The 15,245-nt window shown below is 41.4% G+C and overlaps 1 protein-coding gene across 11 annotated transcripts in view; it reads right to left on the reverse strand.

Annotated features, from left to right (window-relative positions):
• MAP2K5 (mitogen-activated protein kinase kinase 5) overlaps window positions 1-15,245 on the reverse strand; it is a 277,056-nt gene that overhangs the window by 70,245 nt on the left and 191,566 nt on the right. The window lies entirely within an intron of this gene.

The raw sequence follows: 15,245 nt of genomic DNA on the forward strand, positions 1-15,245 counted from the left end.
GGGACTTTTATATTGTAAATGAAGAATAATGACCTAAAACTTTTTTCTTTAATGAAAGTAGCTGCAGAGATGATCTACTTCAATCTACTCATTTTGCTGTTAGGGAAACTGAGGCTTTGAGGGGCATAGTGCCCAAGATACAGCCCGGGCTAGACCACAGTGCTGACTCAGGCAGCTGCTTGGTGTGGAGAAAATGCATATGCACTGGAGTCAAAAAGCCCCCTGGAATTCCAGTCAGACCCCCATGGTCTCAGAAGCTCCCTCCCTTCACTGGGTTCAGGGCTCTTGATTACAAAGTGAGGGGATGAGCCAGAGGATAATCCAAAGAGTCCTCCCAGGCAGAGCTTCCCATTCAGGTGCCGTATTTTTTCCTACCCATGGGAGAGCTGGTACTGGCAGTCGATCTTATTTTATCTGGCACCGTGTGGGGTGCTAAAACTTAGGTACACACCACCTCCAATCTGCTACAACTTTGCAAAAACAAAGTGCCCAAATCTCAAAAAGGCTTCAACAAGAGAACAGAAAAATCATTTCCACATGACCACAAGCTAAACACATATTGCTTAGTACCACTAACTTAAAATAAGACTTCCTAGGGGTGCCTGGGTGGTTCAGTCGGTTAAGTGTCTGACTTCGGCTCAGATCATGATCTCACAGTTCGTGAGTTCGAGCCCCATATCCAGCTCTGTGCTGACAGCTCAGAGCCTAGAGCCTGCTTCAGATTCTGTGTCTCCCTCTCTCTCTCTGCCCTTCCTCCACTCATGTTCTGTCTCTGTCTCTCTCAAAAATAAACATTAAACAAATGTTTCATAAAAAAAAGGTAAGATTTCCTAAACAAAGGACTGGGTTTTGTTTTTTTTGTTTTGTTTTGTTTTGTTTTGTTTCTGAAAAAAAAAAAAAGAGAGAGAGAGAGAACAGGGGCATCTGGGTGGCTCAGTCGGTTAAGCATCCAACTTTGGCTCAGGTCATGATCTCATGGTTCATGAGTTCAAGCCCCACATGGGGCTCTCTGTTGTCAGCACAGAGCCTGCCTTGGATCCTCTGTCCCACCCTCTCTCTTTCTCTGCCCTTCCTCTTCTGGTTGTGTCTCTCATTCTTTCTCAAAATAAATAAATAAACTTTAAAAAGCATTAAAAAAGAAGAATAAAATGTACTCTAGTGAACCATAAATGGGAATTCTGACAAACTGATATTTTTAGATACTGAATGAATGCACGAGACAAAATAAATGAGTAATATATATTATTACTAATAATACAAAATTAACAAGTATAATTCACTTGTGCCATATCTCTCTTGTTTATCAGCCTCTGTCCTTGTTCAAGTTCTTATCATGCCTGGAAATCTATTAGCGTATCTTACATAGAACAAAACAAAAACAAAAAATAAGTCATGGGTCTTATTTAAACGACAATTAATGACTTAAAACAAAAATAAGCTGTCAGATGATTTAACAAGGAGCTACTCGGTGGGACACGACAAAGTCAGTAGGATTCCCAGCTTCTAAAATCCACTCCCTGGCACTTTCTCTCTGCTGCCTTTAGGAGGGACCAGTTTTGAAAAGCTCAGACTAGATACCCCTGAATTTCACAAATAGCTGGGTGGGACAGAAAGGCTGTAAGATGCCTAGAGGAGGGCTCAGCTCAGATGGGACCAGACAGAAAATCATCACGGCCATAAATTAGATCACTTGGCTCTCACTGCTTCCCGAGTATCAAGGACGATGCATTTTCACACAAAACACAGCAGCTGGAGCGTCAAGGTAGAGTGTAACATTATTCATTTGCTGGGTCTGCCAGTCAGTGAGCAGGAAAGAAAGGACCTGACTGCCAGTCTACACTCATTTATCCCTTGTGTATTTAAAACTGACATAGCTCAAAAAAAAAAAAAACCAAAAAAAAAAAACCAAAAAAAAAAAAACTGACATAGCTCATGTCCTACTTCACATAGGGGTATAGGAACCCTAGTAAATCATCCTCTGGGCACATGTAAATGTTAATATTCAGGCCTGAATTCTGTAAGAAAAGCAGGGGCTCACAGACACATTTTAAAATGAAACACGTGAGTTATAAAATGAATCTTCTCCCTTAGCCTTGCCAAGATGTCCATTGAGCACTTTCCTCACAGAGAAGATTTTTCCTTTCAAAGAAAATACACTGGCTGTACCAAACTTTTCTTTCTTCCTCCCAAAAAGGTGGTCTTATTCTAGAATCTAGTTTAGAGAATCAGTTATGTATGTGGGGGGCAGGGAGTGGGAGGGGATGTGGCCTTTTTGAGAAAGGCCTATTGACCATTCCATTGTTTATGGTCAAATAAATGTGCTGTAACAAAAGATTTTTAAAGTGTCAAAATGTCTCAAAGGGTTTTTCTGGAGCTATCATTTAGTCTGCATTTCTATTAACTTCAATCCTCCACAAGCAAAAGAATCCAGAACGATGTTAGAGGTCACCTGGTCTGACTCCTTGCTTCTGACTCTGGAAGAAGACTTCCAGGAATGGGATTCCAATGATTCCATCCTGGGTGGCTTAAATTGTCAGAAAGTTCTTTCTTATTACGAGTTCAAATATGTCTCCCTAGGAGATATACCCATGGTCTGGAGCTGTAGTGATTTAGTGGCAGCAACTCACATATTTGAAGATGGCTGTTTCTGCACGAAGTTTTCTTTCCCGAGTGAGCATCCTGTTTTCTCCTTGAGATCATCTGCTGTGATTGATTGCCCTCTGTTCTTCCCCCTTCTATTAGTAATGACACTCTGATAACATTCCCCTAGCCTTAAATAGCCCATGTACTTCATACTTCACATCCTCACCTACTTCATCGCCAGCTTTATGGGCAGGACATGTGGTTCAGGCTTAAACTAGTCCGCAACAGCTAAGTCCCCTGGGCTTGGGGAAGTTAACTGATCCAATCAAACTGAAGCCTATGGCCTCTTGCTGCCTGTGGGGAAGAGAGGCTTGTTATTCCTTTCTAACTGGGAGGCAGGTGGCCCGGGAACCCCAAAAGCCACTCTTGGTCTGTGAAGGAAGAAGCCTACCAGAAACAGAGCCAAAAGTGACCTGTTGAATCCAGTTCTACCAAAAAACCCAGGAATACTTGGCTTTTTGGCTATGGATTTCAATTAAGTCCCCTTGTGCTTGAGGCAACCTGAGTTGGGTGTTCTGTTACCTGCACCATAAAGCTGCCTGGCGGAGGTGAACATGGTTTCACACTCTCCACCACTGTGACCACGTTTCTCGGAATGTGGTGCCATGTGTGTGTGTTCCTCGTAAAGTGTGACACCCACACCTGAACACGTACCTCGGAAAGACTGGCTCAGTTGCCTTGTCCCGGACATTATACGATATTCAGGAGGAGAAACTCCTGGCAGCTACAAGTGCCTTCAGCTTTTGATAGATAGCCATATCACACAGTTGGCTCAGTGGAGAGGAACAGACGTGTATAAATCTTGGGCTGAAAAAGAATTACTTCTTTCCTGTACGCTTCCATTTGGGTTTCATACTGACAAGGTATTCGAGAGTCAAAATGAGTACACGATTAAAGCAATTACAGAATCTAGACAAGTCTGATGGAAGTTTCTACCTGTTGCCTCTCCCCTGCATCAGACAGGAAATACATTAGCCTTGTATTTGTTTGGTTGAGGAGAGGCCTGTCCAACACTCAAGTAGAATCACAGACTCTCGGGGTCTGAAAGAATCTTAAAGGTTTTTTAATCTGACCCACCTCTGTGTGATCCCTGAATCCCTCCTTCATTACACTCCTGGCTCACAGGGCTTCTGTCTGGATGCATACAGTGGTGGGGACTTTATGTCTTCTGACTGTCTGTTCTCTCTCTTGTTCCAGCTCTACTTTCCTGACAGTGCAAAGCCACGTCTTTTCTTACATGAGAACCCTCAAGTATCTTAAGACAACTATCACATCTCTTTGGAAGCTTCGATCCTTCAGGTATTAATGCTGGCAGGACAGAGGGGAAATATGGACACAGAAGAAAAGGGGACAAAATTACGAACTGAAAGCTTAAAAATGTGTATTGATTCTTAGTTCTTTCTGATTCTAAAATCCGTTAGGTCCACATGTAAAAAAAAAGTGAAGTCAGGCTACATCACTAATTCATTGATTCACATCCTTTTTTTACTTATTTTTAGAAAGACAGAGAGAGGGAGCATGAGTGGGATAGTGGCAGAGAGAGAGAAAGGGAGAGAGAGGATCCCAAGTAGGCTCTGTACTGACAGCAAACCGTGAGATCATGACCTGAGTTGAAATCAAGAGCTGAACACTTCACCGACCGAGACACCCAGGCACCCCAGTTCATGTATCTTTATCAAGAACTTACTCTACGCCAGGCACTGTACTGAAGTCTAGGATCCAGTAGATGGATAAGCTGCGAGTGCTGGTCCACAAAAATGAGTGACTTCTTTAAGGTCCCTGAAAGTTAGTGACAGAGCTAAGACTTAAATCACAGGGTTTGCATTCTCCTTAAAATGCCACTTAATTTTTGGATAAAATACAATTTGCTAGATTCAAGGTGCTGCAGATTTCTAAGACAGTGTCCCCAAAAAAGGGATGTTTTCAGGCATTTCACAGAATGCTTTCTTTGTGGGCTAAGACTCTATATATTGCTGCCTTTTTTTTTTTTTTTTTTTACCATGATGCCATTTGACAACATTGTTTGGCCTGCTGAGATTTTGAGATAAACTGCAACTGTAGCTAATACATGCTTTATTTCGCATTAGATCATGACCCGAGCCAAAGTCGGACACTCAACTGACTGAGCCACTCAGGTGCCCCCTGCATTATTTGGCATTAGAAAGGAAAGAATCTTGAAATATAGTCACACATAATCATACTAATTAACATGTGTCTTACTGGTTTGGCTGTAAATGAGATTCAAAACAGGATTTAAAGAAAAGAAGTCATGGATCTAGAATGAACTAAACGGGGCACCTGGGTGGCTCAGTCGGTGAAGTGTCTGACTTTTGATTTCGGCTCAGGTCATGATCTCACAGTTTCGTGAGTTTGAGCCCCATGTCTGCCTCTGTGCTGATGGTGCGGAGCCTGCTTGGAATTCTCTGTCTACCTCTCTCTCTGCCCCTCCTCCACTTGGGCTGTTTCTGTCTGTCTCAAAATAAATCAATACACTTAAACAAAAAAAAATTTAGAATGAACTAAACAAAAAGTTTGATTCCTGTTTCAGAGATGTGGTTCACACCTCTCATAGTTTGATTTGGGTGAAATCCAGTTCAATAAAGTCCAAGAGTGTACTTGGGAGATGGTGATGAGAAAGGTAGCTGAAGGTGTGGACAAGAGGGGAAAATTGCTCATACAAGATGAAAGGAGACCACAGAAGTATCTAGCTCAGCATTTTTCAGACACTGGTTACCAAACAACTCAAGGTTCATGTAAGGTATTACTTAGACACATTAACAAAAATTAACAGACAAAAACAGAACTGCCTGGTATTTGTGTGTGCATGCATGTACGTAGGTGTCTGGGAGTAAATTCCCATCTATTTTATGCCCTGTCTTTCCGTGTAATTCTGCAAATCACTGACCTAGGACACCTCTATCATTTTCCAGATGAAGTAACTGAGGTCTGAAAAGAACTAAGGTCAAACAACTAGCAAGAAAAGCCAGGAACAGAACTCAGGTTAGCTCTGTATGTGTAGAATGAGGGGAAGGGGGACAGAAACCATATTCTTTTTTGAGAGGTAGAGAGAGAGAGAGTAAGCAGGGGAGGAGCAGAGAGAGACAGAGAAAGAGAATCCCAAGCAGGCTCTGCGTTGTCAGTGCAGAGTCTGATGTGGTGCTCGATCCCACAAACCGTGAGATCATGACCTGAGCCAAAATCAAGCATCAGATGCTTAACCAACTGACTCACCCAGATGCCTCCCAGAAACCTCATTCTGACAATGATTTAACTTGTCACTTGATGGGTGTCTCACTTGCTGCCTCCTGGTCCTCTCTGCCCCGAGTCATCGAGCGTTTGCAGCTGCCTGGCTATGGAGGCAAAGGGGTGGAGGAAGGCCTTTCACTGGAAAAGTTTCTTTTGTTTACTGTATTTTGCCCAACTAGAACTAGGACTATAGTCAAGGTCTCCCCATGCCCTGAATGGTGCTCTTTGCAACCTGTTTCTGAACAGAAAACAAGACAAGCTTTCATTAGCCATTTTGGTCTTTGTTTCCTCCTCTGACCTCCTTTCCTCCTAAGACTAGCGTGTTCTCCAGCTTTTCTTTCCCTCTCTGCATGGCGGTCATTATCTGTAGACTTTGACAGGGTATGGCATAACAGAGTCCACGCTTGGTTCTAATTGGTTGCCTCAGTTTCTCACAAGTCCTTGGAGCTGACACCCTGGCTGTAGACATAAACAGACAACTGCCTCCTTTCCTAGCTCCTAGCAGCCCTTGGGACCCTCTTTCCACCTGGGGTGTCCTGGGCAATCTCCAATCCTAAATCGAATCAGCTCTTTGCTCCTTTTAGGCAATGCATTGATTTTTCAATGAACTTAGCTTGTCCACTTTATTGGCACTAAAGAGGGTCGGGTTCTTAGCATCATTAACATTTTAGTTGAGGAAGAATTCCCAAGCCCCCCAGGCATTAATCCAGAACTGTTAAAACGTCTGAAAAGTAATCTGTGCTCAAACAAAACCTGGCCACGTCCGCCTCCTTTTTAAGTTGGATGCCAATGAATCCTGAGCCTCAAATCTACCCAAGTTTTCTATACTGAATAGTATAAGTAAAACACTGGTATATGATAAAAGTTGATGTCTTTGTTGCTGTTGGTATTACTGCTATTGAGGACCACTTTCCCCTGAGGGATCTGTACCCATCAGCAATTACCTGGTAGACATGTAGCATCCTGGGACAGTAATTTCTATCTGTGCAGACACACCAGTTAAATGCAGCACTTGAGTGCATGGTCGTGTGCCATAAAAATGGCCATTTGGGCTCAAAGCCTCTGGGTGTCTTTCTCCCTGCACCATCCCTCTAGAGTGGGAACCAGTCTGACCCGGTAGGTTGTCAAACACCTGCTCATCCTGAGTGAGTCACTGAATGGCTATCGGAATCTCATTTCCTCCTTTATAAAGTGAAAGAGTTGGAACAGGTCACTGTAAGATCTCGTCACCTTCTGAAATTCTATGATCCCACGAAGTAGCAGACAGCACTCAGAGAAACCAAAGGGGGAAAAGTGGAAGGGCTCTCAGACCACAGAGCCCAAAGGGAGGGGAGACGGCAAAGTTGCCACCTGAAAGCCAGACTGGGCGTTCGGTTCCTTACTTCAAACTTCAATTCTATTTCTGGGCTAAGCTGATTATTTAAAAATCATAGAAGAATCAGAGTCCCTAGTTACTGACATAACAATCACTGGGTTCTGTATATAGTTCTATATATTATGATTGTGATCGTGAATGATAAATTATAACTCAAAAAAGAAAGACTGTAAAGGAAGGCTCTTGTGGGATCAGAAAAGTAATTCATTTTAGTCCTACCTGGTGTGAGATGTGAGACACGGTCATATATTTTCAGAGTTACATAGGTAAATCCCTAAAGTACTTCCCAGAAATATAAATAATACTAATATTACCTAGCTCTTGTTTACCTTCTTATATTTTTCAAAGTGTCCTCTTAGGCATTGGCTTATCTGATCATGACAACCACCCCCCCCCTCTCTAGAAAATGTCCTATGATGTGCCAAGGCCCTCAGAGGCATGTGCCAGCTGACCTCAGGGGCAGAGATCTTAAAACGTAAAGATTTCCAACCTCAGGCTGGCTCCCAGTCATCTCAGAGGGATTCATGAAATTCTCAATCCCAGTTTCATTACCTGGTTTCTGCTGCACTTGCCATCTCTGTCCTGACACACCCCCTCTCTCCTCCCCCACTCTGCCCTCCCATCTCTTACTGCCCTCCCAGTGCTGCTTTGAAAATTACCCAGGGAAATTCCTAAACAGGTAGGGAAATGAGAGTAACAGTAGTAGTAGTACCCTAGTGAATTAAAGTACTAGAAGGATACTGCATACAACATGCTGCTTTAGACCTTTATCTTTTACCGGATGAATCTTCTGCTGATGAGAATGCCTGGAAAGTTCTTTCCCTTCTTTTTAGCCTCACAGCCTCAGCTCAGGCATCACCTTCTCCGTGAAGCCTTCACAGCTTTCTGAACTGAGCTGACCTCTTCTTCTGGAGGGCAGAGCACACCACCTCCTGTCTGGTTCCTTTTGCATCAACTGTCATTTGTTTGTTTTATATTTTTCTCTCCACTAGACTAGACTCTTTGAGAGCAGGGACCACATCTGTTTTCTTGCTGGACTTCCGGCGCGTAGCACAGTGCCAGGGCAGAGTAGGTGCTTGGTGACAAATACATGTTGAATTGAATTGAGATCTATGTCATAGAGTAGTTTAGAAGGTGCTATAAAAATCAAACCAACATGGGGTTAGTGTTTCAAAAAAGCCAGGGTTCACCAGCCTAGCTGGCTAACTGCATATACTTCAATCGAGGTACTAACAAGTAATTTATCTTTAGGGAAAAATGTCATGTTTCTAGGCTACCCACTCTTTGGGGATTCTCTTTATTCCATTTCTGCTCTATTTTAAAGACACACTAGGAACCTACTTCCTATCTTTGCAATAGGCTAAGCCAAGAACATTGGGAGATCTCTTGATAAACATGAGATAGATACTGGGAGAAGAATCCGGCACGGCCACTTTCAAAATTCCTGGGAAGCAGCATATGTATGTAAGGGAGCATCTTCCTATCACTTAGATTTCACCTCTGCCTTTTGTGGAACACAAAATCAGACTTTGTATGGCTTTAAGTAACGCTCTATTTTAAATGTCTATATCCTAAATAACAAGAATGAAAATAATGAATTAAAACATGTAGGCTAGAAACCTGTTTAGCAAAAAAATGCACGCACATTGCTTTTGGACTCTTGCCAACTAAAGGTGAGTACTTGAAGTCTGGGGTAATTACCCATTGTTTGTTTTTTTGTTCTTTGACTACAGACCTCACACAAAAAAATGGATATTTATGATTTTATAGAACCCTTGATGTTCTAAACTTCAAAAAGTTCATGTAACAAGGGATAAACTCCAAATCCCTTTTTTTCAAAGAAGGTCAACTTTCTAGGTATTATTTTGCAATTCTACATTGTTCTAGTCATGATCAGTACATTAGTACATAAATAATAAAATCGATGGTCTGAATTTAACATTGAATATAAAACAACATTCAATTATCAAAATTAGGATTAGTAATAGCACAGTAAAAGGCTTTTAAAACATGAATAAAATTAGGTATAAAACTCAGAATTCCAGCATTATCTTTTGAAAAGTGTTTAATATTTTAAAATAGTTTTAAGAACATACGCTTTCTACTCCATTATGAGACAAATGCTCTATCCAGAGCACAATTTATTACTGCAGAATAAATGAATGTTTAAAAGACAGTCTGTCAATTGAAAAAAAAAAAAAAACACATTAAAATAGCAGGTTTCCAAGCCAAGTTACACAAAATATTTTCTCCTTGACAAGCTGCTTACATTTAAATGAAAACAGGGCAAATTTGGTCAATAATATGGATTGCATATAATAAAAAGGACCTTAGATCATGTTAATACAAGGATCAGAAAGCAGTAACTTCAATTAAAACCACCCAATTATTTAGCAAACTTTCAGATACAGCAAATAAATTAATCTGTTTTAAATGAAAGTGCTCAGATAAGTAGCTTTTGACCTATGAGCAAGTTTCACTAGCAGCAATCACAGCAAAGCAAGAATCTGCTGAAGCAAGGCAAAGCCCCCAAATCAAACAAATGGTATTAGTAATCAAAAAGCATTTGCACAACATATTTCCTTGGTTAGTAGCAGGGGGTTCTGAGCAAACGCCACCTACAGCTCCCCTCATACTTTGATATGTAGTGTATATGGGATAAAAACACACACATTCCTTTCACCCACACAAACAACCAGGGTATATACTGCTTTTAAAAACAGGGCATTTCATTTCTGTACTATCCTATGAAAAAAGCCAGTCGTTATACTATTAAGAATGCATGTCTTTCACTTAAAATCCTCTATCATCCACTTATGTTTAACTTGTACTGGGATTTAAGAATGTCTCTTTATTGAGACAAGTAATATGTCATCATTTTGTTCAGCTAACAGGCCTGACAGACCCTGTCTCCTTGAGTTAAGAACAGTAGATCTCTATTTCGTACATTGGTGGTAAAAGCTGGCAGAATAAATGAGAATTAGCCAATTGGTAGTAAAGGTTTTTAATCCCAAAGATCTAGATTTTCCTTCTACCTTTGCCTTAATTATTCTATCTGGCCAGATGATGGTATATTTTTTTTTCAAGAAAAATGATCTCTATATATTGCAATAATTTATCTGAATGCCATTCTTATGTATTTTTAACAAATAATGTCGCTATTCACTTTATCTCTTATGTTTTTGATCCTTTTTACTACTTATCATCTTCTTTATTTGAAACAGATTTTTAACAGATAATCTTGATCGTTACAACAATATCTTGCTTGCATTTTATTCAAATAATTCTTAAAAACAGCTTAAAAAGCCGTTTGGAATAACATCAAGCTTGCCATCAATCAAACGAAAAAATTCCGCTGGCGGTTGTATAAACATCAGATCAAGTCTGATGTCTTCAAGGATTTCAGAGTGAACCATAAAAAACTCCATTAACTTCTGACAAAGAATGCAAATTAATCACAACATGGGGTGAAATGAAATTAAAGGCTCTTTTCTAATCAATGACAAGGCAGGATGAAATATTTGTTACTCTCTCTGCACTCAGACTGCCTGGGATGTTTGCACTTCCCTTGCAAAGCCCCAAATGTAAGGTGTGAGTACAGATTCACCCACAGTCGCTGTTTAGCCCTCCCACCCCCCCCAGAGCTATCTGCTTACAAGTCGTGGAGATTCACAAAACACACTAATCATCTGAATCTCAGGTGCATCCAATTTGTTATTCACACTCTCCCATGCCAGTGAAAAGCCTGGCGCAGACAGATGCACCAGGAACCCTAAATGACAGTTTTGGCCTCCGGAAGTACGATCACTACAACAAAATCTAGTACAGCCTCCAGGTGAAATGTCTGGAGCTCCATATGGAGCAGGGAAAATTAACAACAAGATGAAAATCACTGCAGCAGCGGGGAGTCGGAATTTTTGAAAAAAAAATGAAATTTAAAGATGAAGAAAGAGAAGTAATAAATTAATGGGGTGTGAAAACATTCAAAGCTTTACAATACCAGGGGCACTATTTGCTCAGATTTTTTTCCTTTTTTTAACTTCAGGTCATTTTGATGTAATTTATTAACCAAGATCAGGAATTGTAGCCAAAAGAACAACAACATTTTTATACATACAAAAGTACTTTAAATACATTTGTATCTGTATTTTCTTCAATTTCCTGTGGCATCCTGCTTACCAAATCTCCAAAATGTCAGAGCTAGAACACCCTCCTGAGAAGTCTCCTTAATGGATTTACTATCGTATCAATGCAGGGCACTACTGTAAAGTTTGAATGAAGGGTGACAATTTTTAGCAGGCAATCTTTTTCAGTTCTCCTCAATTATGGTGTCATTAAACAAACCATTGCCCACCATGATGTTTTTTAAGTCAACTGAATTTGGATCTACACGATTAGCTCTACACAGCTCCAGTCCTTGTCCAGACCTGCACATCTTTCCAGACTACTATTAATGCTAAAGCGTTCAAGAAATGGATATACTACGTTTGTGAGATATTTAAAAACACAATTTTTCATGATCCCGTTGCTTCACAGGCACCCAGAATTTAATGGCACTGGGGTCAGGGAGAGCTCTGGAGCCCTCTGGATCCTGCTGTGACTCTGCTAATCACATGGTAAGAAAAGCGAAAGGCCTCTAGGGAATGGTCTTGTCATCATCTACCATGGCATGGCCCCCGACGTGCAGCATTTCTCACCTACACACAAGGCCTCCTACGGTGGAGAAGGCAAATCAGGAAAAGGACTTGGAGGGGCTCAGTGGGAAGAAGAGTAGTATAAACAGCCAACAAAATTCGGAGTACACAGAGCCCACTCATTTGGTTTAGTTGTCTGTAAGTCCTACATCTATCTGACTATACCCATTCATCCCTGAGGCAAGGTGCCTCACCTCGCCAAGCCTCAGTCTGCTCCCCTGGAGGTTGGGAAGAACAGCCCCTGTAGGTGGGATGGACAGCCCGAGTCAGATAACAGGAAGTGACCTGGAGCTCGATGGCAGAAAAGAGTTACGTGAATCCACGACATCGTTGTTCTCCTATTATAAGGTGTAGTAACATTAACACGCCTGAGCATTTAGAGTGGCTCCTAAACTTTTTTTCTGTAGAGTCCTAAACTGCATGCCAATGAGGCTCTCCAACTTAAAGGCCTAAAGGAAACGAAACTAGAGAGTGCTTCCAAATAACAGATAAAAACTCAAGCACAAAACAATGAAGTCTATATAGAATAATTATCTCAACAAAAATCCAGTCCTTTAATTTTTACATTGGTCCCAGGCCAGAGAGTCTCCCTAACGTCTTCCTGACACCCTTCCCTCATCTGCATCCCCACTGGAAACACACACGGTGTCACCGGCAGGAAGAGGCAATGCTAACGACACTGTCAGCAAGCAGCACTGAGGCCAGGTTGGTAGAAGTCTCAAAGCTGGACTCTCCTCTCCGCTTTCCTCTCTACTCATTTTACGCTCTGCTCCAGCTGTGGCTGGCAGTTGCCGAGCACATCCTTTCGCGACCTTTGGTTGACTATTAGAAATTCCATTGTGTGCTACAGCCCAACATCAGGGCCAGTGGGATGGCCCTCTGTACTTCTGCGAGTGGTTTCCTTATCCATAAGCCCATTACATCTGCATACTTGCTCTCATCAGATAGAAAAGACAAGTATCAGGATCCTCATCCTAGAGTTAGGAAAATGAAACTCCAAGGAGTCACAAAGCAAGAATTAAGGCCTGTGGTGACTACAGTTTGTGGTGGAGCTGGGTTCTAATTCTCATCTTTTGGCTCCTGGTCCAGAGGTCTCTCCAACAGGCCCATCTTCCCAACTTGCCACTAGTGACGAGCTCGGATTTGATGCCCTGATCCGACTTTGAGTTCAGAGTAGTGATGTCCTGGTACCGTCTCTGGCCCTGACAGAAGGGATGCCAAACTATGTGATCATGAGAATATATGAAAGGCTTTCATGTGTTCAAGGACCAGATCAGTGGGCAACTATTAGGATGAAGCAGTTAGTCCTCGGCTTGGTAAACAGAAGACTGCTTTGACTGGATGGCTGTTTATAAAGTAATGAGTTTCTTATCCCCCGAGGTGTTCAAGCAGAGTGTGGATGTCTGCTTTCCAGAGATACGGTACAGAGGTTTGATTCGATGATGTCTGAGATCCCTCCCAATCCCGATGTCTGTGATTCACTCCTGCCTACTGCAACCCTGCTGCAATTCAACAGTGCACATATCAACCATTCTGTTTGCCCAATTTAAGGGGACACCATCTCACGGAGTGGCTGGGGGTTCAAATGAGATACTATGGGCCAAAGAGAAGGTGTTATTCATAATCCAGTGTCAGAATACTATGAAAATAAACATTGTTATCCACGTGCTTTGAGGGCAAAGGGAAGGGCAGGTATCGTGTGGCTACAGCACCCTTTCCCAGTCTGAAGTCTCCAGGGCCAAGCCTGTGAAATAGATGCCAACTCCACCTGACGTCATTGCTGATTTTAGCAATGAAGCACACCAACTTCTGATGAAAGACGTGGGAAACAGGCCTGATGGCATCAAAGCTGCTTCTATTATTTCAAATGAAAGTCCCAATTCGGTGACAATATTCGATCATGATTCACGGAATACGGTTTTCTCTCTGACTCTGGCATAAAGGTTATTGCTAACAAGGGAGCCCAGCACATTAGAATTTTCCAGCTTCCACTTGACTGATCAAGTACACACACATATACTTAAACATTTCAAAAAAACAGAATTGCAAAGGTGTACAGCCTCTTCCCAAATCTGACCAGAGCATTCAAATGCTTCATTCGTTAAACGCAATAGCAATCTGTTTCTTACACTCATCACTTACCAAATCTCACTGGTTAATTACTCGACACATTAAGAATCTCAAGAACATAGCTACGTTCTCAATCTCTGGCACTTTTACGAGATGGCTCACAGGTTTTTCTACTAAGACTTCTCTGAGAGATATACTGTAACAGGGTCTCTTCATTTACAGAATTTTAGGGGATTGTATAAATTGGCCAAACAGTGAATTGTTTAAAAATTACCGACAGGATAAGAGGCTTACCAAGATAAATATTCTAATGAGCTATAAATCCTGAAAATGTGATTTTAATTTGATGGGCTACCTAGAGCTAAGCAGCAAGCCTATATCCACTAAAATCTGACTAAATGCTAGCATGCATGCCAAGCGATTACATTTTAGATTTCCTCTTTAAGGAAAAGATTATGTTTAAACAAAGAAGGCTGCAGATTTGAAAAGTGAGTGTAACACTCTTGAACCTAATAACTTAGGCGATGTCTCCCCCACTTATCTGAGGGCTTTAACAGTAAAAGAAAGAGGATACAAAAGAGACATTTCAGCAAGTGAAGGGTCTTTAAATGTCCACATGGGTACCAGGAGAATTCGCTTAAAACAGCTTATAAAGATGGTAGAGTGAATGAGCCCCATCCTATTATTCAATAACCATGTTTGTGATGCATCTGCATAATCTAACCATGCATAAATTAGTATGTGTAATACAACACTTATTTGCATAATAATAGCAAGTTAATAGATGCTTAAAGAGCAGAGACCAACACCACCTTTAAATCAGACATGCCTCCAGGCGCTTTGGCCTGTACAGACCAAGATGCCAGAAAAACAGTGAGCACCAACCAGAGGAAAACAGTCAAACCATTCATTTTTCATCCCTCTAGACATTTCACTTATTTCCCCCCACATACACGGGGGAATCATTTTCAAACCACAAAACACCTTTATAGTTTAAGTGCTAGCACCCTTCCAAATAAGAATCTTAAAGAAATTATAAAGATGATCATCAGTAACGGTAACATAACGGACAGTTTGCTTTCTTACAAGTGTGGACAGCAAGAGGCAAATTTTTTAAAAATCAGTATGTTCAGAATCACACCCACATAAAGCTGGGGGCCTATTTGCTTGGCAAAAATAATGATCCAGATCACATATTTCACCCTTCATCTCAACCT

This window comes from Leopardus geoffroyi, chromosome B3 (assembly GCF_018350155.1).
Source record: "Leopardus geoffroyi isolate Oge1 chromosome B3, O.geoffroyi_Oge1_pat1.0, whole genome shotgun sequence".
In the NCBI taxonomy this organism is placed as follows: domain Eukaryota; kingdom Metazoa; phylum Chordata; class Mammalia; order Carnivora; family Felidae; genus Leopardus; species Leopardus geoffroyi.